Genomic DNA, 26,269 nt, shown 5'->3' on the forward strand with positions numbered 1-26,269 from the left:
ATAATAAGATTTTTATTCTCATTATTAGTCTCACTTCTGCCTATCAAATTGGCTGGCAGTGGGTAACTTGGTACACTTTCTGAAAAATGGTTTGACATTATGCATCATTTTTAAAAAGTCATACCCTCTGCTGAGTACTCAATTATTTCCTTAACATGAGAACCTGAGTAACGATTTATGGACAAGGATATTCATCTCAGCCTTTTTTACAATGTAAGCAAAAAAGAGGTGGGAGCAATTTTCCAAAAACAGGTGAATGACTAACGATATAAATTCAGATTAATCCTGCAGAATTTTTAATGACATTAGAAAGTTACCAGAATACAACACTAAGTGCAAAAAGAATAAATACAACTGTATATACAGTAAACTCCTCATCTTGTGTACAGAGTTCCCAGCTAGAGCTTAAGCAATATTGTACCCCTGGGACTGAGGCATGTCTGGAAATGGCAGGTGGAATGATGGAATGAGTCCAGAATTGTCCTGGGAGAGCAGTCAGCATCAGGAGGGAAGGGCTAGGCAGACATGTTTAACCAAGACACAAAGCCTCATACATAGGCTGGGCAGGGGATGTTCTGAGGAAGTCAGGGTGTCTGTAACGCAGTTCCTGGGGAACTCAGAATATATCTGAGCTAAGAGAGAAGAGGTTCTGCTGTTGAGCTTATGTGACTGTGTAACAAACTACCCCGAAACTTAGTGGCTTAAAACAGCAATTTATCATTTTCCTTCAAGGTTCCTTGAGCTAACTGGGCAGTTCTCCCTCAGGGTCTCCTATGTGGTTGTGGTCAAATGGTGGGTTTAGCTAGAGTCACCTGAAGGCTGGACTCCTTGGAAATCCAAGATGGTGCACTCACATGCCTGGCAGTTGGTGCAGACTGTGCCCTCAGACGGGGCTGTCAACTGGATCACCTACATGTGGACCCTCTATATGGCTTCTCATCATATGGTGGTGGGTTCTGGGAAGAAGTAACCCAAGAATGAGCATTCCAAGAGACTCAGGTAGTGTCAAGCCTTATTATCACCTAGTCCCAGAAGTCCCAGAACATGCTTTTGGATGCATCCTGTTGGTAGTAAGTCACGAGGACCGGACCAGATTGAAAGGGTTGGGGACTAGATTTCACTTCTTTTTTTGTTTTTTTGTGGTACATGGGCCTCTCACTGTTGTGGCCTCTCCCATTGCGGAGCACAGGCTCCGGATGCACAGGCTCAGCGGCCATGGCTCACGGGCCCAGCCACTCCGCGGCATGTGAGATCTTCCCGGACCTGGGCACGAACCTGTGTCCCCTGCATCGGCAGGCGGACTCTCAACCACTGCGCCACCAGGGAAGCCCCTAGATTTCACTTCTTGATGTGAGGAGCATCAGGTGTTTGCAGGGAGGGAAGGAGTTGATGGAGGCCATCTTTCAAGCATATTTATCACAACCGTTTTCAATAAAAAGCTCTGGCAGACACTGCTACATAGGACCTAAAGCAGGGTTGTTTGCACCCCCAAAGTATAAGCCGAAAGGGTCAGAGACTCCCACCTCTATAAGGATCTTAGCTTAACTTTGGTTTCCTACAGGTTCCGGCGAGCTCAGCTGGGCTCTGTACCTGGAGGTTGGCTCCAGGGCACCAGGAGGGGCCAAAGTACATGGCAGCTATAAGACTCATAACAGTGCCCATTAGAAAAGGCTTTGAAGGTGGGCCCTGGCAGCAAAAGTGAGGCAGAGTCAGAGGCCTGGAGACCTCCAGAGTGAATATCTTTGTAAGGACCACAATTCTGAAAGTAGAGAAAACAGAGGAGTCGTTCCTGAGTTCATATGAGAAATTCCTTAGAACTTCCCAGAAATAATTCAGGAGACCTTTGCAAAAGAGGGTTTGGGGGAGCCAGTAAAATACAAGTTATGACTACTAATACCACCCCATTTTTTCATGCCAGCTTGATGTAAAGCAGGTTGTATGACTTAAACACACGAACTTTTATGTTTCTATGCACGTATACGTAAATGTACACGTACAAAGAAAAAAAAATGCATTGGAAGAAGTTACATCAAAATGTTAAGTGTCTCTGCAATCTCTGACATCAGATCTCTTTGAAATCAGGACATTGTTTTTAACTCCCTTCTTTGTATATTTTTCTGTATGTTCCCAATTTTCTAGGATGAACCTATTGCTTATATAACTAGAAATAAGTACACATTTATTAAGAAAAGCATACATTAATGATGGTGCTTGCTCAGGTGAGGTAATGAGGAGAGGAGGTCTAACCCACTCAGGCCCTGGCTCTGACACAACAAACATGGCAGTCCATAATATCTACAAAAGATCTGGCCTCCAGAGCAGCCCCGGGGAACAATGAGTGTAGCAGGTCGGAAGCCACTGGGTAAGGATGTCTGGACTGATCCCAGGTGGACCCCCACCAGCTTGTCATAGCCCCAGATTATCCTACCCAGGCCCCCAGAAGTTGTGCTTGGCTTACATGTACACCCATAGGCATTTCACTCGCATGCACATCAGGGGCATTTCATCACACTCACCTCCTTCAACCCAGTCCCCATGAGTCCTCTTTATTTAACCCCAAGACGTCTTCCCTAACCTCCTGGAAGTCTGAGAGCATCACTTCTGCTTCCGACTCAAGGGCAAGTTTCTCACCTTCCTGTAATTCTCTCTGCTGGAATGTCCTGTCCTCCACTCATTCTGATCAGTTTCCCATACCTCTGGGGAGTGGGGCAAAAAAAAAGAAAACCCCAGGGAGGCTGCAGAGGAAGCAAAAACAAGGTGGGTCCATCCTAAGTCTGGTGATCAGTGACCAAGCCGGGTGCCCACTGCCCAAACACCCCAGGCAGCACCCTGCCCATGCTCCTGGAGCACCCCAAGCTTTCCAATGTCACGGCCAGGGCACTGCACCAGCCCATAATCATGGGGCAGGGGCACAAGCAGCAAGAGGAAGAAGAGATGGACAAGATGATGCAACAGAAGATAAAGGAAGAACAGGGAGAAGGGAGAAGAAGGAGATGGAAGAGAGAATGTCATGGGAAGAGACCAAGGAACAAATCTTGACATTTCAGGAGAAGCTTTTGGACCTACAGGAAGAAAAGCACTGCTTTTCCTGCAGCTCAAGAATGTTCTACATGAAGAAGAAAAACAAAGGCAAAAGGAGAATGAGCTAACCACTCTGACATCAGCTGTGCACCAGCAGAGCCTGACTGTCACCCAGGAACTCACACCCTCAGCAAGTGGGGGACAGCTGGAGGACACAATCACCCAGGCATCCTCATAACAGCTGGCAGAGCCAAACTGATGTTTGCACCCCAGATGCTTATGACCCAGCACTACATGGGCTCAGCCACTGCTTCCAAAGGGAGCCCAGAGCCTGGACAATTCCAAGGCAGCCCAGGTGGTGCTTATGGGACCGCTCCGCCTCCACCTCACCATGGACCTGAGCAGCTAACCTGTCGTCCTACTTAGCAGCTCAGAGCACGATGTTAAGCCTTTCCTGCAGTGCAGTACCTATCTCAGCCACAGTCACAGCCCCGCGCCATGCACGGCCACTTTCAGCCCACCCAGACAGGGTTCCCCCAGCCTGGTGGTGCCCTGTCCTTGCAAAAGCAGATGGGAGGGGCTTCCCTGGTGGCACAGTGGTTGAGAGTCCGCCTGCTGATGCAGGGGACACGGGTTCATGCCCCGGTCCAGGAAGATCCCACATGCCGTGGAGCGGCTGGGCCCGTGAGCCATGGCTGCTGAGCCTGCGCATCCGGAGCCTGTGCTCCACAGCAGAAGAGGCCACAACAGTGAGAGGTCTGCATACCGCAAAAAAAAAAAAAAAAAAAAAAAAAAAAAAAAAAGCAGATGGGAGATGCTAACAGCAGACTGCTTCTCTGATTCACCCTTCCCATGCCCCACACATCCCCAAGCTCCGCATCCAGCCCTGGGCTCCCTGCCCCTCCCTGCAGATCCTTTGTGGAAGCAACAGCCTGAAAAGTTGGGCTTTTCAGCTACCAGCCAACCCTGCCCTTGGCTCACCACTATCTAGCACAGCCAGAACCCAAGATTCTACGACAAGTGACCATCAGATTATATCTTCAACCCTCACCACTTACCATGGAGGAGGGTCCCTAGTGTGTCCGAGTCCCAGGCCAATAAAGTCTACTGTCACTTGAAAAAAAGACGGAAGGCCTCACCTTCTGTAGAAAGCCTCCCCAGACACTCTAGCCCTCCTGTCTCAAAAACCATCCATGCCCAAACTTGTTCCTACATGCACTCCCTCCCTCACCACACTGTCCTCACCACGTCGCCATGGTTTCGCATCCATTTTCCAAAGCCATGCCACGGTTCCCTGGGGGTGAGGACCTTGCCTGATTCATCCCCGGGACCCCAGCACCAGGTCAGCATGCCCACTTCCTTCCACACACCTGTTACACCTGCCTCTAGAAGCCGAGGTGTCTAGAGTTAGGCTTACAGTTATAACGTATGCCTATTGGTAGGGAAGGAGTTGTGGGCTGTCTGGAAAAAAAGCAAATTATTAAGAAGTAACAACGAATTACACACTATCTGAAAAATGGCAGTTGGAAGAGATCCTCCTAAGTTTCTTCCCAAAACGTCCTCAGAGGGGCAGAAGTTTGCTCACAGCTTCCATACGCCTTAAGTCATTTAATTAACAACCCAATCAAGTGAGGAAATAGGGACTCAGAGAAGGGAAGCAGTTGACCTGACTGCATATCATGTAAATGCAGAGCTAGGACTATCTGGCTTGAAGCCCATGCCTTACGCTCTAGACCACAGGAAGATGGAAAGTTGGCTCTGAGGGAGATCTGTGGGATTTGAAAAAGTTAGAGTCATCTTTCCTCAGGGAAAGAGGGAGAAAGAAGGAATTTCTCTGCCTAAAGTGTCTGAGATGGTGTGTCTGCTTCTACATGCTTTCCATCATTGACTGTTATGGGCTGAATTGTGTCCTCCCAAAATGCATATGTTGAAGCCCTAAACCTCAATATGACTCTTTTGGGAGATAGAGCATTGAAGGAGGTAATTAAGGTTACATAAGGCTATAAGGGTGGGGCCCTAATCCTATTAGACTGGTGTCCTTGTAAGAGGAAGAGACACCAGGAGGGCGTTCGACAGAGAAAAGACCACGTGAGGACACAGCAAAAAGGCAGCCATCTGCAAGCCAAGGACAGAGGCCTCAGGAGAAACCAAAACAATTGATACCTTGAATGATACCTTGATCTTAGATTTCCAGCCTCCCAAACTGTGACAAGTAAATTTCTGTGCTTTAAACCATCCAGTCTGACATTCTGTTATGGCTACCCTAGCAGACTAAGGCACGACCCAAAGAGGAAGAAGGACACGTTTGCATCTCTCTTTGGTTTGATCACTCCTAAGGAGCCAGGTGGCAGGAAGATCAGAATTGGAGTTGGGGGATATGGTGGAAGACTTCTAGAAAAAGGGGCCGTACTTCTACCAGCTGGGGTAGCCCTGGGAACATTCCTTTACCACAGAGGCCAGGACCATCAGTATGTGTGAGACACCTGCACGGACCACCCATCAGGCTGGAGAAACGGCTCACAGGGAGTAGGAGGGCTTCAGCTTAAGCTGGCCACAGACTCTCAGCCAGTCTGATTACAGTAGGAGGAAAAGAACAAAACTCGAGTGACCACTAGCAACCACACACAACAGCCCTATTGAGAGAACTGTATCCATCAGGGAAGCCAAGTTCACCACAGATGGTCCAGAAAAGAACGAAAAAGACTGTAGTTAAAGGACCGTTGAAGAGATAAGGGGCAAAGATAAGGGAACAGATGAGAATTCTGAGCCACCAGACACTGGCAACAGCAGAGAGCTGTTAGCACCACAAGAGCTAGAGAGACAGGGAGGGACAGAGACAGTGTTAGTGAAGCTATGAAAACCAGCTCCCATGCAGGACATCAACCACAAAATACTGCCAGGAATGTGGTGCTGGGGCAACAAAGAAATACTCCAGGCCTCTCTCTTCCTATTGCTCTACCTCCTGCCAGGGCCTCCCATGAGTCAAGCCTGTCATGAAGGGAGCCCAGGTAATGCAGTCCATAAGGGTCAGCCTTATCCCAGAGCAAGACAAAGAGAATCAAAAATGGATCTGGGAGCAAATAGAAAAGATCATAGTAATACTGATAATTTTATAGCTAGCTAGGTAGGTAGATAGATAAATAGATAGATACCATTGTTATCCCAGGTTTTCAAATAAGGAAAGTGAGCCTGGGAAATTAGGTATTCGCTCAACCTCTTCCAAACACCATAATGTACTTCCCGGAACTCATCTAGATGGAGCAAGTCTGTTTATTGTAATGGGCAAGTAAACAGCCTGGTAAACAACAGGAGGCAAGTATTACACACTATGACAGCACATGGCTGGGAACCCGAACAGTGGCTAGGGGAGGAGGAGATGTCAGACAGGCTTCTCAGAAAAGGTTACTCCTGAGCAGAGTCTTTTATTTTTTTTTAGAAGATAGGTAGAATTTTGTTTTCCATTTTTTTTTTAATACAATGTTTAAAGGTTTCACTCCACTGACAGTTATTACAAAATATTGGCTATTTTCCCTGTGTTGTACAATACATTCTTGAGCCTATCTTACACCCAATAGTTTGTATCACCCTTCCCCACCCCTATAATACCCTCCCCCTTCCCCCTCCCCACTGGTAACCACTAGTTTGTCCTCCACATAGGTGAGTCTACTTCTCTTTTGTTATATTCATTAGTTTGTTGTATTTTTTAGATTCCACAAATAAGTGATATCATATAGTATTTGTCTTTCTCAGTCTAACTTATTTCACCTAGCATAATGCCCTCCAAGTCCATCCATGTTGCTGCAAATGGCAAAATTTTATTCTTTTTTATGGCCTTTCACAAGCATCTTACCCTACAGCACCAGCAACTTCTCTGAATCTCCATAGTCCCTGATTTTGAACTGTACAATGCAGTATTTAATTTTTTAAGATAGTATTATTATTTTTTTTTTTTTTTTTTTTTTTTTTTTTTGCGGTATGCGGGCCTCTCACTGTTGTGGCCTCTCCCGTTGCGGAGCACAGGCTCCGGACGCGCAGGCCCAGCGGCCATGGCTCACGGGCTCAGTTGCTCCGCGGCATGTGGGATCTTCCCGGACCAGGGCACGAACCCGTGTCTCCTGCATCGGCAGGCGGACTCTCAACCACTGCGCCACCAGGGAAGCCCAAGATAGTATTATTCTTAAGGTTCTTCTGTGTAATATTTTTTCTCTCTAGTTTTCTAATTCTCATATATTACCCCTGACAAACAGCACCCAGTAAGTCTTTAGAAGACCTTTGTTGATTGGTTGATAACTCTTGGTTGTTTAGAGTCTGTTCTCTGTGCTGAGTAAAATATGTTCTCCCACTCAGCCCATGGTGAATAATAGGGTCTTACCAGAGCATTTCAAAATGTCCCCTGTAGCTCCAGGGCCCTGGAGGCCAGGCTGGGGACATGACCTTGGCCGAGTCCTTCTTTATCCCCCATTCAGCACTGCCCCCTGTCTTTTCTTCACTTCCTTAGACATGGACACAGATGGCCTGTCACCTCACCAGGCTGACACATGGTAGACACCATCAACAGGAGCCAGTATTATTTTTATTAGCAAAGCTGTACTTGTAGATCTGTAAGACATCTACCAATCTATCCCAGAGCATTTCTTGATTTTATCATTTCTAATCACCACGATGGAGGTGTGTTAAAGCTGTAGATTCTTCTTCCTCTGAAGATTTGCAAAAGTAGAAGAGTGTTCTCTGCTGGGGATTGATTTCTGGGTGGCCTGTCCGAAACACCAGAGCCAAGTGGCTAAAACTGTCTATCTCTCCCAGTCATTTCCACAATTTCTGAGCAAAGCCGTCCTTCATCAACAATTATTTTCATAGGGCTCACACAAGCCTTCAGGTCAATTAAATGACCTTCAGCCTGGAGGAGAAGCTGGCTTCTTCAACCGAAGAAAGGTCCCCCACATCCAAAGTTCAAGTGCCTTGCTTTAAATACTTATTACCGTCCGATGAGAAGAAACATACAGTTCTTCCCCAGAAAAGTACGGATGTTAGAAAAGAACAGACTGGAATTATAGCATTTCACTATTTACAAAATCCCCTGACAGTGGGCAGCTGGTTACTGGAGGCTGATGCTTTCTGGGAAGCAAGAGTTCAAAGATAGATGACTATAAATATTGTTAATAGGCTGGAAAAAACATTTATTCATTCAATCAGTCATTTGTTCATTCATACATTCCTAAGTATAGCAGATTCTGATAGAAATACTCTGATTTGCTGTTCATAAAACAACAGACTATAGTAGTCAACATGGATTAACCTGGAAAGCTCAGTTTCTGGTTAGTCACCCATTCCAGGAAGCCATCGCCAGCCCCCTGTGTATAGATTATGCCCCTTCCCTCAAAATTCATTTGTAGTGTGATCACCTATTATCAGATCTGTATCTCTAACCAGCAATAAGCTCTATGAGGTCCATTTAATTCATTATTGTGGCCTGAGCACCTACACATTGCCTTGCACATAGCAGTTGCTTAATAAATATATGTCATGGTTGGTTGAAAGAGACCTGGAGTGGGTATTCATTCATGTATTCATTTATTGATACATTTATTCAATCCTTAACAATACCTGGAAAGGATCTTTATCTGGGGACTTTACAAAGAGAACAAAAATCATAAACTCAGAATGATTGGTCTTACACATAGGGATGGAAGCTAGCTCTGCCAAGGTGGATGGGTCACAGACAGACCAGTGAATGGGTAGATTCCAGTGTGGGAGGTGAGCAGAAACTAAATGAATGGATATATGTGTGGACAAAACAACTACAAAGACTTGCAACAGAATTCCAAGACTAACTTTCAGCTTCAGACAGGTGTGGCTGAGGGAATTCTCTCATCTCATTCGGGTTTACAGTCTCTTTTTGCATTTTCGTGGGATGAAAAGGCCTCCATCAGGCCAATGTCACCTCCGTCCACTGCAATCTACCTGCCACGCATAAGTTTCTTTATGTCTGCTCTCCATCTTCTGTCTTCAGCCTCTTCCTCTCGACTCACTGTGATTTCATAAATGTGGTCAAGATTCTTTATTAAGTTTAACCACCCCCACTTGATTCCATATTCCTAGAGAGTTACTTCCTAACTTCTTTCCTTTCCTTCCCACCCAAGATCCCCATAATAGCATCTTCACTCACTGCCTGCACTTCTTCACCTCTGAATCACTCCTCAAGTCACTGAATCTTGGTTTCTACACCCACCATTTCATAAAAACTGCCCTTCCCATACTGTTTGCTAAAAACATTAGATACCTCTTAGTCCTTTTTCCTGACCTCTGCAGCTTTTGGCACTGTTAACCAAACCTTCCTCAAGGATTTCCCCCGGGATTCAATGATGTAATTGTCCTAGAGATTTCTCCAACCCTTTCAGATCATGATCCTTTACTGCTGAGGCTCCTCCTCCAACTCTCAGTTCTTCTTTCCTCAAACACTAATCCTGTTGGAACTCATTCCAATCCATGTCTCTAAAGACCATCTTATACCTCCAAAAATCTGTCTCTCCAACCCCGAGCCTTCTCTAAGCACCAAACACATGCATGGAGCTGCCTGCTGGACATCTTCACCCGGATGTACCAGAGGCAGTTCACAGCATGTTTAAAATTGTACTTGTCATCTTCCTCCAAACTCCACTCCTCCCTTCCATGTTCTCCACCCCCATGAATGTCACTTCCATCCATTTAGGCCCTCAAACCAGAAACCTGGGAATCATCGTCGGTTCCTTCATCTCTAACAGTCAACAAGATCTATCAAATCTACTTCCTTAAAATGTGTTTAAATCTTAAAATCCATTCAATTCTCCCCACCTCATATCTGCTGCCTTAATTCAGGCCACCATCATCACTTGTCTGGATTAACATAGTCTTCAAACTGTTCTTATCCCCAGTTTTTTATTTTCTACTTTGCAACCAAAGTGATCTTTCTAAAAGACAAAACAGAACATTAAAAGGATCCCTTCTCTCTTTCACCTCCAACTCACTTAAAACCTTTCATGGACCCTGCTGAAGACCTCACGGCTAGTCCAACAGCCTTCAGAATGCCATTCACGGCCCACATCTCCAGCCCCACCTCCAGGCTTCCATTACATCTCTCCATCCCAATCTGTTTGTAGACTCCAGCCCTTGTGACTTCTTTTTCTGGGCCTTTGCTTATGCTGACTCCTCACCTAGACTACCTTTCTCTCTCATTTCTACACTTAGCAAATTTCAACTCATTTTTAAACCCAGCTCAGATATCACCTTCTCAGAGAAGTCTTCCTTGCCTCCAAGACTGAATGAAGGGCTGTCTACGGGTTCTCATGATTTAAACCCAGGGTGGTCTTTCCTCCATAGTTGCCAGAAGCAATGAGAAATTTGAAGGTTTTAACCCCTATGTGCCTAGCCTACCTAGTACACTGTACATCTGAGGCATTTCATAATTTTTTGTGAACAAGTTAATGATCTATACGTAGAAGAAAGGAAGGATGGATGGAAGAGGATTTAGCCGAGTAATTAAATCATCTGTAACTCTTAATTTCACTCCACGTTGCATATCCATCATGCCCTCTAGTGACTGATGGAGTCATTGTAGCTTTAGAGGATACTGGGCCAATCAGCAAACACAGATTGAGAACTTAATGTGTGAAATGCCCAGTACTGGGCACTGAACAGGCTTATAGTTTAGTAGAGCAATAACACAGGTATCAAAGGATCACTCTACTTGGGTGTTGTGTAAAGCAAACAGCCAGGTAAAGTGGCAATGACAAGAGTTTGGGAGTAAACAATCTAAAACTCTGTCAGTACTAGCTGGACAAATTTTCTAAGCCTCTCTAGGCCTCAGATTTCTCTTCTATAAACACTGAGTTCACAACACCTACATCTCAGGATTGTTGGGAGGATTGAAGGAGAAAATGTTCATTCCAGGTATGTGCAAGGTTCCTTATAGAGCTTCACAAACTTGACAAACCTCAGCAAAAGCTACCTTCTTTCCTCTCCATTTGCTTGCTCACTCATGAATCTGCAGCTCCCCTGGGACCTATTAGACCTGAATTGAATTGAGGGGAAGGAAGCTCCATCCATGCCTGGGGCACTGGTAAATCTTTAAAACCCTTGGTTTTAAAATGTTGGTGACTCCCGGGGGTCCACGTGGAACCCAGACTCATCCCTGCAGACACTGAGCAGGGTTGGATATAGTTGAAACATTCACTGCTCCCCTCCCTGTCTAACATGCCCATGACCCCTGCTGTTGGCCCAGATTGCCCTCTTATGGCATCTGGAGATGACCATGACATTCTCTTCTCCCAAAAATGTCAACTGCTGCTCCTAAGCTACAGGGCACATTCGAACTCCTTAGCATGACACACAAAGTCCTCTGAGGCCTGGGATCCTCTGCGTCTGCACCCAGCTGCACTCTGTACTACAACCACACTGGACCCTGGTGAGCTGTGGTCCCAAAACACCTTGTTCTCCAGCTTCTCTGGGCTTTCTTCATGCTTTTCCCTCTTCCTGGAATATTCTCTCTCAGTTCGGCACCTGGCAAAGTCTTCTCTATTTTCTAAGAACCAGGCATCCACTCCTTTGAGCAGCGTCCCCAAGTCTGGATCAGCTGCCCCTTTGGTTGAACTATGCCCTCTCTGAGGCCAGGAATGCTGAGAAAGGCAGAGTCAAAGCCAAAGCGTGTGGCTAGAGGAAGCAGAGCCAGAGCAAAGGCCCAGGTTAAAGTCACGTTAGAGGACATGCATATTCACCAAGAAAACACTAACCTTTAAACATTTTACATGGTACCTTCCATGAGCCAGGAGTGCCTTCATACTCATTTAATCTGCACAACCACCAGGGGCGGCTAGTCTATTGTTACACCCTTGTTGCGTATGAGGGAAACTGAGGCCCAGGGAGGTCAAGTAACTTGCCCTAGGTCACACAAAACTAGTGATGGAGATTTTATGAAGGGCAAGGTGGTTTCAGAAATAGGTGAAGACATTCTTTTGGAAGCATTCTTTTGTGCAGGCAGCTTGACTCTTCCCCTAGACATTCATTCAATTAAAAAATGTTGTGCATCTGTGCCTGGCTCTGTATTAGCCTCTGGAATTACAGTGATAAACAGATGCAGTCCCTGGCCTTATGGTGCTCATAATGTAGTACGGGAAGTAGGCAAATAATCACACAAATAGATAAATGAGTATACATTATGGAAAGTGCTAGAAGGGAAATGTACACGGTACCATGAGACTGAATAGAAAGGGATATCTAATAAATTTCAGGGGTCATACGGTGACATTCGTGCTGAGATGAGATAGATGGTGCCCAAACGAAGGATGGAGGGGAAAGAGCTCCAGGTAGAGGGAGAAGCACATGCAAAGTTCCTGCTGCACGAAGGAGTCAGGACATTCAAGGAACTGGAAGAAGGTCGGGGTGCCAATGGGACAAGAAATGAGGCTGGTGAGGCAGGCACCGGCCAGATTGTTCGGGACTTCGGGGCAGAGCATGTGGGAAGAGGCGTACAGTAATGGGAGGCTGGAAAGGGAAGCTAGAGGCAGGTCTCGAAAGCCATGCTTAAAATTTAGTACTTCATCTTTGATGTACACGATCCCTCGTGGAGCCAAGAGTCTTGAGCATGTCATTTTAGAGATGAAAAATAAAAACAACCTAAACGGTATGTGTTCAGTTGGGTGGTGTGGGGAGATTTGAAACGTTCAGAACAAGAGTGAAATGGCCAGCCAAATGGTCCCAGCCTGGAAGGCGTTAACCCCTTCCTACCCTTGAGATCTTCATCAAGCTCGGCACTCCACAAAATAATCAGCTATCATTTATCAGCGTTCTGCAAGGTAGCATTTAAAACCGAGGCCAGGCAATAAATCAGGCACATATAATTTGAGCCCTGAAGTATAGTAATTCTTCTTTTAATGCAACATCTGGTATAGATAATACAGTTTGCAGGGGGAGGGAGCCAGGAATGCGATGTAGGGCCCTCAGTATTGGGCAAGCAGTGCTGGAAAGCCCAATTTCCCTCCCATCCTTCCAGCAACACCGTGGACTTAAAAAGGAGCTTTATTATGATTCCCTCAGCTGGCCAAAAGAGAAATCGAGTTAATTATAGACTTGTTAATTATAGACTTGTTTGCAGATTACTAATTAAACCCAAGCTAAACATAAAAACACAGGGGAAGTGCCATTTCCCGCTCCGTGCTTCCAGCCTCTCAGCGCTGAGGAGTGACGTTCCTGCCTTTGCAGTCCGCTCTGTGTCCTGTTTCCTCTGTGGATTTTCTCAGGAGGGTCCCAGGCCCTTCCCACTATGTGCAAACAAAACCTTATTTTTAGTTGAGAAGGAACACAAAATTGAAAGCTCCGAAACAGCAGGGGGACAATAGGAGGAAGCTTGCAGACACTGGTCGTGACACCCAGGGTTCCTGGGCTGCCACACCACCCTGCATCCTGCAGTCTCCCAGGTTCGCCAGCATCCCTGGTCCTCAGTCGGGTACCCCAGCTTCTCCTGTACACTTGCTGTGGGGCAGCTCTACATAGTGACTAGAAGGACAAGCTTTGCCGCACACGACCAGAGCTCCAAACTTGCCCTCACTCACTAGTTCCTTGACAATGGGCAAGTTCCTTCACCGCTTGGCTTCAGGTTCCCCTCTCTAAAATGGAAACACTAACAGTGCCACCTTCTAGGTGTGCTGTGAACTTTCAACACAACGAAGTTTGTCAAACACTCAGCAGGTGTGCAGCACATGATTGCTAAGAAACACTAGTTTCCTTCCCTCACTCTTCCAGGAGGACAGCTTTCATCTCTGGATCTTCCACATAAATGTCAAACCCTAGAAGGTGCATGTGTGACCTTGACACCTCTTGAAACATTCCTAAGCCTCTATTTTCTCATCTTTAAAATGGGAGCAAGACGAGTGCCCACCGGGGAGGATCACTGGGAGCATTAAATTAGATAATGGGAGCAACCTAGTGCCTGGCTCTGATCAGGTGCTTAATACATGTTAGTGACTAAATTATCTGCAAACAATCCCCAGAATACTTAAAGGGAAGATTCTCATGCCAGTATCTGTGGCATAAAAAGGAAGGCGATCCAACAAAGGGAATCACACCAAACTAGCCTCATTTCCTACTGGAGCTGAGATGCTAAATTACCAGACCAAGAGCATTCCACAGATGTTGTACAGACATCCTAAGAGAATTTGCCAGATTCCTTGGCAAAATCTAGCTAAACCATCAACCTAGCCTCCTCAAAATCATCCAGTGGGCATTTTCTCTGCTTATCCACAGAGAGCTGTGGCCATCACAGCCTGATTAAGGCTAATCAGACAGTTTTTTGAATGGGAAGGGCCAAGGACAAAGCCCTCTGACCGCCAGTGATTTCCTTCAGAGCAAGGTTTCTCAGTGTTTCTAGTCACATGGAGAAAATAGAAAGCATTCCAGTGAAATTTGCCAATGAGACAAAACTTGAGGGAATGATTCGTGTGACTTCCAGGCTCTAAGCACCATGCTATTTACACTCCCCTGCGCTACCAGCCAAACTAAGGACTGTTGAGTCAGCATCATATCTTCCCAAACCCTGCCCACTAGAACAGGTCTGGGCAGCCTGCCCGGGTATCAGCTTTGCAACCTGGGTTCACAGACCTTCATTAGCATCATACAGTTGAATTCAAACAATGTATACTTTTCAGTTTTTTATCATTTTCAAAGTACTGTCTCCATTTTCCACCCACCTCCTGGCAGCAATCCTTACACACAGATTCAAGTCTTAGTTGTGCAGCTAAGGTCCCTATAAAATAAAAGCTGGAGACAGAGTGGTAAGCAAGACCTAGGAGATCTCCACAGGAGAGACAGATGAATAACTATTTGTGTAACTGTGTGTTATTAATTATAACTTTACTAAACTGCAGGTGCCAAAAGAGCACGTAAAAAGGGGACCAGAGCTAATGTCTTACTTGCTCTCCTAAACACCTTCTCATGCGTAGTGCACAAGTCATTATGCCCATTTTAAAGGTAAAACTGGAGCCAGACAGCCCATGGGATAGATACAGCATGGAGCTGTTGTCGAAGAAAGGAGGAAAGAGGGAAAGGGAGGAGGGGGACAAATCTTTGTAAATGGTAAAGTGCTCTATATTTGAAAAGATGACAACTGTCATTCCTGTACTCTGGGATACCAAGCTTGAGATTCCATCCAAAAATTTTTAAATAGCTTACATCAGAGTTTCCATATTTCTCTCCTTTTTCTAGCCTTCTGGGGAAGGGGATGGGGTGGGATATTTGGAGAGAGCATCTCAAGGTATATAACTACCCTAATATTGTAGCACCTGCCAAATAAAATTCTTCATATATCAGCTGTTGTAACTTGGAAAAATTATTCAACTTCTCAAACTGTTCACGCAGTCTGCAAGAAGTGGATGATAATATCTATCCCACAGGATGACTGTCTGCATTAAATGAAACAGCATGTATACAGCCTGACACATACTAAGTGCTTATAAGCGAGAGCTCTCCTTTGCTTCCCTTCCCTCCCCTTCCTTTCTCTCTGGAGAGATATTCATTGCATAAGAAGATCAATCAGCATTCTAGAAGCCTGGCAGGAGGTTGCTGTCAGAGGTGTGCCCCACCCTTGTTAATACATGGCTTTGGTCTTGGCTCTAGGAACTTAATATTTAAAAAGCAATGTAACTAGAATACTCCTCACTCCCAATTTCCCACTTGCTGTTCATGCCTTACCAATTGCATGAAGGGCAGAATGGTTCTGCAGGAAAGGCAGTGCGTGTGTGCGTGTGTGTGTGTGTGTGTATATGTGTGTGTGCGTGTGTGTGTAATGGAGGAAGAACGTAGAATGGGAGATTTCCAAGGTTTTTACTTACAACTCTGGGAGCTTGTGAATAGTTTAGTAAGAGAGTTCTTTCTCCTTTTTTGCTAAATGTTGAGCAGTGATACATTTGTACTTCTTCTTAAACAGAAAATCTTGGGGATGGTGTTGGAGGTAGAGCTTGACTGTTGCATTCTAAAAACTTAAAAAGCCAGAGTCTACAGAATTGCTACATGTCCCAAGACCGTCACATGCAAACCTGGTTGTAGAACTTACACAAGGAGAAACTTCACTTCCCCTGAGGAGCTGGCATTCTTCTTTGTGGTGAAGAGAAAGATGTGTCCCAACCCCTACACTGTGCCCAACTTTGTGCTAGGCCCTTGAAGCTCATAGGTGACCCTCTGCAGTCTAGGCATAGCAAGTTGAGATGGTAAGAAAATTGTGGAGCAAGAAGCAAACCCACTCCTTGGGAAGTAATGTTTATTATTAAGCAGCTACAATGTGTTAGGCGCTTTCACAGCATTGGACCTTCCCTTTTATTGTGTATTCGACCCTCACCATGATACTGAGGGTTAGAAATTTCCAGATACATGATCAGAGCCAAGGTAGTTATGCCTGTATGGCATATGAGGACCCTGGAGCCCAGAGACCATAAACAGCAGAGCTAAACTTCAAACTCAGCTCTGACTCCAGAACCCTTTCTTATCTATCTTGTCATAGAGCCCCTAAAAATGAATAAAATGATTACAGTAGACAGAATAACTCAAAATTCACAAAAAGGATGGGGAAATTCATCATTGGGCAAATAGCCCCTTATTTTTCCTAAACTATAACCTGGTAAATTAACGGTCCTGATGTCCTCAAGAAAAGGTTAGCAAATGGGCAGGATCCTCCACTGAAATAAGCAGAGAAGCGTGAAATTGGTTTAGAAAGATTTCCATTCAAAATTATTAAATCAAAATTTGGCACATGAAAGGGCTATTGGAAAATTGACTTAGGTGACACAGCTCATTTCCTGATGAAGCCAGATTAATGAGACATTACTGAACCTAATTCCTCAAGAAATAAATGACTCAACTCTCCTCCTGCTGAGCCGCCTGGAGGTTTCCTTCTGCTTGGCCTTCTGCCTTTTCTGAAAACCCAAGTGCCAGGATGGGAAACTCAACTGGTAGGGAGAAGGATAAGAATCAATCCTTTCTGGTCTTTACCTCCACATTCTCCATTAATTAGATCCTAAACTAAGTGGCATCTGAATAGCCAAAGTAGATGCCCCTCCCACCAAGTTGCAGAGCTTACACCATGTTATCAGGGGCTTACCGAGGCAGCCCAGGGTGATTAAGATGGCCAGGTAGGCGAGGTTTTGGAAAGAACAAGATTAGAGGATAGTACCAAGGAGATCTGAGGGTGGACCTCTCAGAATGAGCACAGAACAGGAGGCTATTTTTGTCTGTGTAGATGTTCACAAAAAAATATATTATCTATAGCAAAGGAACATTCAATAATCAGATGGTCAAGGTATCCTATTTTGCGGCTAGGGCTATTTCCCTAGCCACCTTGATGTTTGCTCAGTGGGCTTATGAACATGGTGGTCACAGTTGCAGGAATGGAGGTGAGTAGCGCTGTAGCCAGATCAACTTTGGTCAAAGAACGCATGCATGTGTCCAACCCATCAACAGCAGAGACCATTGCTGAGCCTCAGATACGGCATTATTTCCAGGGAGAGCATTCAGCCACCTAGTCTGGTCATGTGGGGGGTAGTGATTTATCCTCACCAGAAAACAGATACCAACAAGAATATATGGATTTGACTTCCCTGCCCACAGTGTTTCTGACAACACCTCTATCTATAGGCATAAGAATGCCTTATTCTCCATATCATGGAAACCCACACAACATTGCTTCTCACCAAGGAACTCATTTTAAAGAAAAGAGGAAGACAAGGGGCTTATGACCATGAGTTTTATCATGAACTTAATCACTCAAAAGCAGAGAGTCTGATAGAATGGTTGAACAGCCTATTAAAGACTCAGTTATGGTGCTTGCCAAATGACAGCACTTGAAGGGTTGGGGTACCATTCTGAACTTCCAGTTCATGTCTGATACAATTTTCCCATAGCTGGAACACTTGGGAGTGAGAACCAAGAATTGGGAGGAGCTTCTTTCAGCATTAACTCGAATGACCCATTCACAAAAATTCTATTCCCATTCCTACAGATTTGGGGTTCTGCTGGTTTAGAGGTCTTAGTTCCTAGGGAAGGAAAGTTTCTACCAGGGAACACCACAATGGCTCATTGAACTGGAAACCAGCACTACCACCTGGTTGCTTGGTGCTCCTGCAACATGAATTAACAGGACTAGTGGTAAAGTTAATGGAAGACCATAGCAACCCAACACATCCAGATCTACTACAGGCTTAGACCTTCTAGCAATGAAGGTTAGGGTCACACAGTCAGGTAAAGATCCATGATCAAGTAAGGTACTGAATGAGGCAAAGGGAACATGAATTTAGCAGTGGAATAAGGAAGCTCTTACTATAACTATGCCCCTTATAATCCGTTGCAGAAATGAGGGAGCTTGCAACTACGCAACCAGTCATCTTCAGTATCCCCAACTCCTCCCTAACTTCTGAATAAAGTCTAGGTGATTTTGTCCGGCTGGCAAAAACTAGATGCAAGGAACTGTGGAAGAGATTGTCGTATCTTTTCAGCTCCTCTAGTGGGAGACAACTCTGCCTTCTAAAGAGATTGATAAGACAGAGAAGGAAGAAGAGGATTAAAACCAAGAAATATAACAAATCTCTCCTACAAAAAGAAATACATTAAACACGTACCATGAACCAGGCAATGTCTGAACTGAGATTTGAAGATTTGGTTAAAGTGAAACAAGTGGCCAGAAGGGAAACTCCATAGAGAACCACATACGCAATGGTTCAGGCCATCATGAGAGTGCCAATCATTCCATGGAATTGGGATGTAGACTAGGTGGGGAAGAAGATCACTGTCTACAGTAGAGAAGTTAAGCTACTTGGCCAACATCACACAATTTGATGTGTGGTAGGATGGTAACTCAAATTCGGGTCACTCTGAAGACATGCCCAGTTCCACCACCACCGATATCCACCCCCAACTCTCCACTTTGCTCTTAGCTGGTGAAGGAGTTAAACGCACAACCAGAGGGTAAAAGGACTGAACATTCTGGGCCAGGATCATCATAAGCCTAAATAAGGAGTGTTGATCAATCCAGAGTTGAATGCTAAGGTTTTTTTTCTCTGAGATGCAGGTATGGGGTCCAAGAAGATCCCGGCATGCTCACCAGAAAGAAACTCTTGGTTCTGCAAAGGCAAGTTTTGCAAGACATTTAGTCCCACTCTAGATGCAAGCAAGCCCTTGCCACATCCCTATGCTAAGTCCAGTACCAAAATTTTAATCTCCTTTGTGGGAATAAGGAGTGGTCTGTGTGAGAATAAAATACACTACTTACCAAAGGGAAGGGGAGGAAAAGGGATTCTAATTTGATCATTGCTAAAATAAAACGGGGAGCAAGGCCAACAGCTGCCTCCCCAGGAAGTCCTATTACTGCGGACAATGGCCCAATTGTTCTCCCCTGCCGACAGAAACCCTGCAGTCTCCAACCTGGGGGGGCCACTCACTGTCTTTTTCTATTTCTTTCCTTGAAACACAATTTATTGGAAATACTGCCAGATCTCCAGGGGGAAAACAAAAGGCTGGCGGTAAAATGAAACACCTAATTAACAGAGAGAACTGTTCCAATGTTGCCAGAGAACTTTCCGCAAGACTCCTGGCTCCTTGAAGAAAGAAGTTCGGGGAGGGGGACACAAGGAGCACTGAGCATCTCTTATTGTGCACACCATGGTGCCAGAAGGTAGCATAGAGTAGTGGCGATGACCATTGGCTTTGGAGTCAGACTACCTATGTTCAAATCCCACCTTTGCCACTGACTAGGACAAATGGTATAAACTCCCTGGGCCTATGAAGCGAGGAAGACTGCTGTCCTTCTTAAGGTTATTGCAAAAGTCAAGTGAGTTAATTCACTGAAGTGGTCAGAAAAGCATGCCTAATAACCTTAGCTAAGTATTGGCTATTACGGTTATATGTTAGGTAAGTCCATTGTTACATCACCTCCGTTTATGCCTGCAACAACTCTGGGTGAGGGATCATTACACCCAACTCACAGGGTTGGTAGTGAAATTGAGCACGAAAAGTTAAGTTCTCTACCTACATTGTAGAGCTAGGATTAAAATCCATAGTTGCAAAATATTAAAGCCCGAGATATTTCCAGAATATCATGCTGCCCACTTCCCCTATGAGAGGGCTTTCTCATCATTGTGTCCATTTGCAGCCTGAGAAGTTTCACCATTGGCTCCAGAGTCCCCTGCCTCTGTGCTGGTGGACAAACACCCACCACAGGGAACTGTGGGGAGAGGTCCCGGGGACAAGCAAACCTCTGCAGACAGTGTCTGGACTGTTAGCATCAAAAGAGGAGATTAAAGAGGGGTGGACAAGAGAAAAGCAAGAGGGAAAGAAACGGGAGAAACAATCAGTTCCATTTGCATTTATGTTTGTTTCTACGTTTGTGTCCAGCCTTGATTTTCAGGGATTATACAGCAGGATAAAACTATGTCTCACTTGGGGCAGCAAGTTTCCAAGGAGTCTCCTTGAAGTCTCAACCCTGGTGACTTTTTCAACTTTCATTTATCATTTTTCAAAACAATATAAGGCCTTGGCAACCAGCCTACTTCTTCCTCCAGCACTCCCCCCACCTGCCTTCTGCAGAAAACCCTCAAGCAAAGCATCTGACGAAATGCTTAGTGCACAATAAGTGTTCAACATTGTGAGATGGCTCCAGGACCAGCAGGGCACTCCCTATGGGTCCCAATGGATCTATCGAACATCCAAAAGCAGCTGCTCCCCTGGGGCTTGAGAAGAATGCATTTGTGTAACCCTTTCCCCTCCTTCCTCTCCTATCCCCTAGGAAGTCTCTCCTCAGCCAAGCTGGCCAGGACTGCAAGCCTGTTGCATTTGCGTGTGTGTTTGTGTGTATATGAGTGTCTTCCTGCTGGGAAGCTGGCACATGGAGTCCCACCCCAATCCTCCAGCCCCAAATTAAAACAAGCTGGTTGCGATTGTGAGCAAGCCCAGCTCGCACCAGCTGGGCCCGGCTCACGGCTTCAGAAAGTGCTGTTTCATGCTCATATGCAAATAACTATTTCCTCTCTAGAGCGTGCCCGGACTGTGTTCCAATCTGAACGGGGAGCAGAGAGGAACAGAGGCTCTGGAACCACATGTGGTCAGGGCTGTCAGGATGGATGATGCTGCCCTGAAGTGTTCCCTGAATTCAGAGTGGTCAGTACGCCACAGGAGGTGCTGAGGGCAAAAGGGAGAAGTTCCCAGAGTCTCCTGCAGCTGTTCCTGCACCCATCACACTGCCAACCCCTTTGAACGAGCACTTGTGGCCTCTGAACAGGTTCTCCTGCCTCTGGGCCCTCCCCAGTTTATCCCAAACGCCTGCTACCAGAGTGATTCCATCACTCATTCACTCAAATATCAGCTATTGGACACTTAACTGTGCCAGATACTGTTGTAGGCACAGGGGATACAGCAGGAATCACATGGGGTACAGGAGGATCTGTCCTCAGGAGGTTCATATTCTAATGATCTTTTTCACTTGTAGTCCTCACCTCACTCCTCAGTGCTCCCTATGGCCAACTGAATAAAAATTAAACTTCTTAACATAAACTAGGCCCTCCAGGCTCACACTCAAATGCATGTGTCCAGTCCTAAATTTCATTGTTCATCACTCATGAGTGTTGGGCTGCACCCCACAGGTCTGTAAGCCCTGTACTTGCCCATCCTTGAGACCGAAGAAAGAGCCTGGAGTCGGAGACAGAGACATCAATGGTTCAATGGCTGGGGGAGCTTACCTGTCTGAAGCAACGTCCTGGAGCAACACCCTACAGAGCACGGTGGATGGCGGGCAGGACATGGCGGCAGTCTTCATTCTGTGGCGGGGGAGGGGGGGCGGTTACCAGTTATAGGGGAATTGATATCAGGTGGGCTCATTAGTTACCTGGGAAACTAGCAGAGGGGCACGCCCCTCAGGGTGGAAATGTTCTGATCTAAAGATTAGAAGAATCACCAGCTGGTGCAGGGACAAGTATGTTAGGAAGGTCAGTCAGGTGAGTAGGGTGTCGGTGAGGCAGGCACTGCTGAAGCAGCGAGAGAACAGCCATCCTGTGTGGCCTGACCATACAATGAGCCTGTTGAACATTTACCCACCCTGCAAAATCCAGCTCCAGGGTCATCTCCTTGGAACCATCCAAGATTCCCCAGGAGGAATGAGGCCCTCCTTCCTCTGTATTCTCACAGCAAGATCCCAGCAATTTACAGTGAGGGTAAATGGCAGAGATTATCCAAAAATCCAAATCGACCCTTCAACAGTCCAATTCTCCCCAGGCTAACTGTGTGTTAAGACTAATTAATTCATACTGTGGTAAACACGACTCAGGTTCTTTGATGCAGGGATTTAACTAAAATCTACTGAGGGCCTCATGTGTGTCAAGGCCTGTGCTACACCCTTTCATGTATTTTATTTCTTCCTGTCCTCTATTTTCTCCTACATACATATGAGGAAACCAAACTCAGAAAGGTGAGTGTATTTACCCAGGGTCACACAGCTGGTCCAACAGGCTTCTCTTGTTCATCCCCACAGCCATTTCTTCCACCTGTGACACACACATCCTCCAGGAAACAGCAGTGTACTCTGGAGCCGTTGGTGGGGGCGGGGAGGTCTGTGCAAACTTACAGGATAAACCCTGGACATCTACCTGGCATCCTTTTCACTTACTGGTAACTAATTTAAATACTATTTGATTGCATACACTTTAAAGATGAAATGCAAGTCTTCAAATCCATTTTGCACCAGAGGAAGGGCTTTTGGGGCTGTGCTCCCAGCCTCCCAGCTGGCACCCATTCAGAATCCTGTGACCTGAGGGCTACTTGGATGGAAAAGCTTTCTTTAATACTGCATTTTCCTTAAGGCAGAAACACTGACACCAATGAATGAAGGCAAGTAGAAAGTGAGGAAAAGGCAGGAGAAAGAAGAGTTTAAAAATACAAATATTGGGCTTCCCTAGTGGCGCAGTGGTTGAGAATCCGCCTGCCGATGCAGGGGACACGGGTTCATGCCCCGGTCCGGGAGGATCCCACGTGCCGCGGAGCGGCTGGGCCCGTGAGCCATGGCCGCTGAGCCTGCGCATCCGGAGCCTGTGCTCCGCAACGGGAGAGGCCACAACAGTGAGAGGCCCGCATACCGCCAAAAAAATAAATAAATAAATAAATAAATAAATAAATAAATAAATAAAAATACAAATATTCAAAAAAGTACTGAGGCCTGGGAGCATCACTGTTGACAACATGAGCCCTCCATGCATCTGGAAGGACATGGTAAAAAATAATATTCCTGATAGTGGGCCATCCAAAAACGAAAAGGACGGGCAGTTAATGATTAATTATCTTCTGTATACTATTTTCAAAGGACAATGACATAAAATATTTGAGGAAACTCTCCATTTAAAACAGTTGAAACTATTAAAACATGGGTACTTAAAAAATATATTGCATTTTCCTACTTAACAGTGTATGTCCTTCCCCTATGTTATGGCTCCTGCATGTGTCAGGTAACTGACTGATGTCGTTAGCTGAATGATGTGTTCTTTTTTCTTTCTTACAAAAAATACCATCTTTATTGGAGTATAATTGCTTCACAATGCTCTGTTAGTTTCTGTTGTACAGCAAAGTGAATCAGCCATAAGCATACATATGTACCCATATCCCCTCCCTCTGGAGCCTCCCTCCCACCCTCCCTATCCCACCCCTCCAGCTGGTCACAAAGCACCGAGCTGATCTCCCTGTGCTATGCAGCTGCTTCCCACTAGCCATCCATTTTACATTTGTAGTGTATATATGTCAATGCTACTCTCACTTCGCCCCAGCTTTCCCCTCCCCTCCTGTGTCTTCAAGTCCATTCTCTACGTCTACGTTTTTATTCCTGCCATGCCACTAGGTTCATCAGTACCATTTTTTTTTAGATTCCATATATATACATTAGTATACAGTATTTGTTTTCCCCTTTCTGACTTACTTCACTCTGTATGACAGACTCTAGGTTCATCCACCTCACTACAAATAACTGAACTTCATTTCTTTATATGGCTGAGTAATATCCCATTGTATATATGTGCCACATCTTTATCCATTCATCTGTCGATGGACACTTAGGTTGCTTCCATGTCCTGGCTATTGTAAATAGTGCTGCAATGAACATTGTGGTACATGTCTCCTTTTGAATTATGGTTTTCTCAGGGTATATGCCCAGTAGTGGGATTGCTGGGTCATATGGTAGTTCTATTTTCAGTTTTTTAAGGAACCTCCATACTGTTCTCCATAGTGATTGTGTCAATTTACATTCCCACCAACAGTGCAGGAGGGTTCCCTTTACACCACACCCTTCCCGGCATTTATTGTTTCTAGATTTTTTGATAATGACCATTCTGACTTGTGTGCAGTGATACCTCACTGTAGTTTTGATTTGCATTTCTCTAATAATTAGTGATTTTGAGCAGCTTTTCATGTGCTTCTTGGCCATCTATATGTCTTCTTTGGTGAAATGTCTATTTAGGTCTTTCTTCCACCCATTTTTTATTTTATTTTATTTTTTTTATGTGGTGAAGAAAACGTATATTTTACAACTGAAAAGATAACAATTCAAGTCCAGATTTCAAACAAGTGGAAGCAAGGTAAGTATACTGTCTAAACTGTAAAATTGAATTAATATTTTTAAGTATAAGTTTGCTATGAGATAATATATAAGAAGGTACTAGAACATAGAAATAAATTTGAATTCCTTTTTTTCAAGGATTAACAAATATATCTGATATTTTAAATTTTAAATATATACTTATTAAATCATTGTGTATTTCATTGTAATGGATCTTATAAGGAGGTTATATATGGAATATTAGGTTTATTACAGTTAAATCTTGATGCCATTTTTCTTAAGAAGTTAGAAATAAATATCTTATCCACTCTCAACACCACCAATAAATCAGAAAACAAATTCTATTTTCCAGTAGATAAAGCAAGGAAACTCCCATTTCTGGAAATATGTAGTTTTTATACATTTACACTTTAGGATATCATTTAAGAAATAAAAAATAATAATTGAAATTAGCTTCCAAATGCAGTCTATGAAATTAAGGTACTACAAAATCTGATGATATAAATATACAGCATTTACATGCAGCTACCTATATGAAATATTTTTCAAAAGCACTGATAAAATCTCTTGAGCAAGTACTGAACTCACATTAAATAGCAGGCATTGTAATAGATTCTGGGTACTCACACATAAGAAAGAAACCATTGCAATATTCAAATACCTACAATTTCCTGAAAGGTTCATTTTAAAAAGCATCATCATCAACAACAAAAACAAGGAAGGCAATAACAACTTAAGTACAGACCATAGATTATTCAATGAAAGTAACTTGATGGTAGTCACTATAAGAGGTTATTACATTATCAAATCTGCATTCAAAATAAATATTTATATTCTTTAATCGGATAAATACCCATTAATCTTCACTTTTTGAAACTGGTTAACGAAGCTATAGTTGTGCATTAAATCAAAAGGAAGAGGGAAGGTACTAGTTATTCTTTCAGAAGAGAATTTGAAGGTTGAAGAACTTGATAGCAATGGCTTATTGAAATTGTATTTCAAATATAATTCTGATTTGGAAAGGTAAGATTAATTGATCTGATAACTATATAGCATAGACAAAGGAGTTGCTCACAGTCTATTTTTCTATGCATAGAATGAGATTTGATGTGACAGCTCATGTATTATGATTTTGTTAGATATAATAAGTAGGAAAAATTTGAAAATTGACAACATTTGTTAATAAAAAGTAGGGTAGATAAGCTGACTGTAAAACAAATTCAATCAAAATATATTGCATTTTTATACTAGGTAAGCTCTGCAAAAGTTGGACATGGTCTAAGATCTAATATTAAAAATTTTGTCTTTCATTGTCATGTCATTTCAGGTTAGAAGCTATATTATTATGAAATACATTCCTAAGCAAACATTTTCTTAAAAACTAGACTATAAGATAAATTTAATGTAGCTAACACTACAGTTTTTTTTTTTTCTAACATCTTTATTAGAGTATAATTGCTTTACAATAGTGTGTTAGTTTCTGCTTTATAACAAAGTGAATCAGCTACAAATGTACGTATATCCCCATATCTCCTCCTTCTTGTGTCTCCCTCCCACCTTCCCTATTCCACCCCTGTAGGTGGTCACAAAGCACCGAGCTGATCTCCCTGTGCTATGCAGGTGCTTCCCACCAGCTATCTATTTTACATT

The 26,269-nt window shown here is 44.3% G+C and overlaps 1 pseudogene; it reads left to right on the top strand.

Moving 5' to 3' along the window:
• Positions 1 to 2,835: 2,835 nt before the first annotated feature.
• On the top strand, positions 2,836 to 21,878 carry LOC131764525 (G protein pathway suppressor 2 pseudogene; annotated as a pseudogene).
• The last annotated feature ends 4,391 nt before the right edge of the window (positions 21,879 to 26,269 follow it).

This window comes from Kogia breviceps, chromosome 1, assembly GCF_026419965.1.
Source record: "Kogia breviceps isolate mKogBre1 chromosome 1, mKogBre1 haplotype 1, whole genome shotgun sequence".
NCBI lineage: Eukaryota > Metazoa > Chordata > Mammalia > Artiodactyla > Physeteridae > Kogia > Kogia breviceps.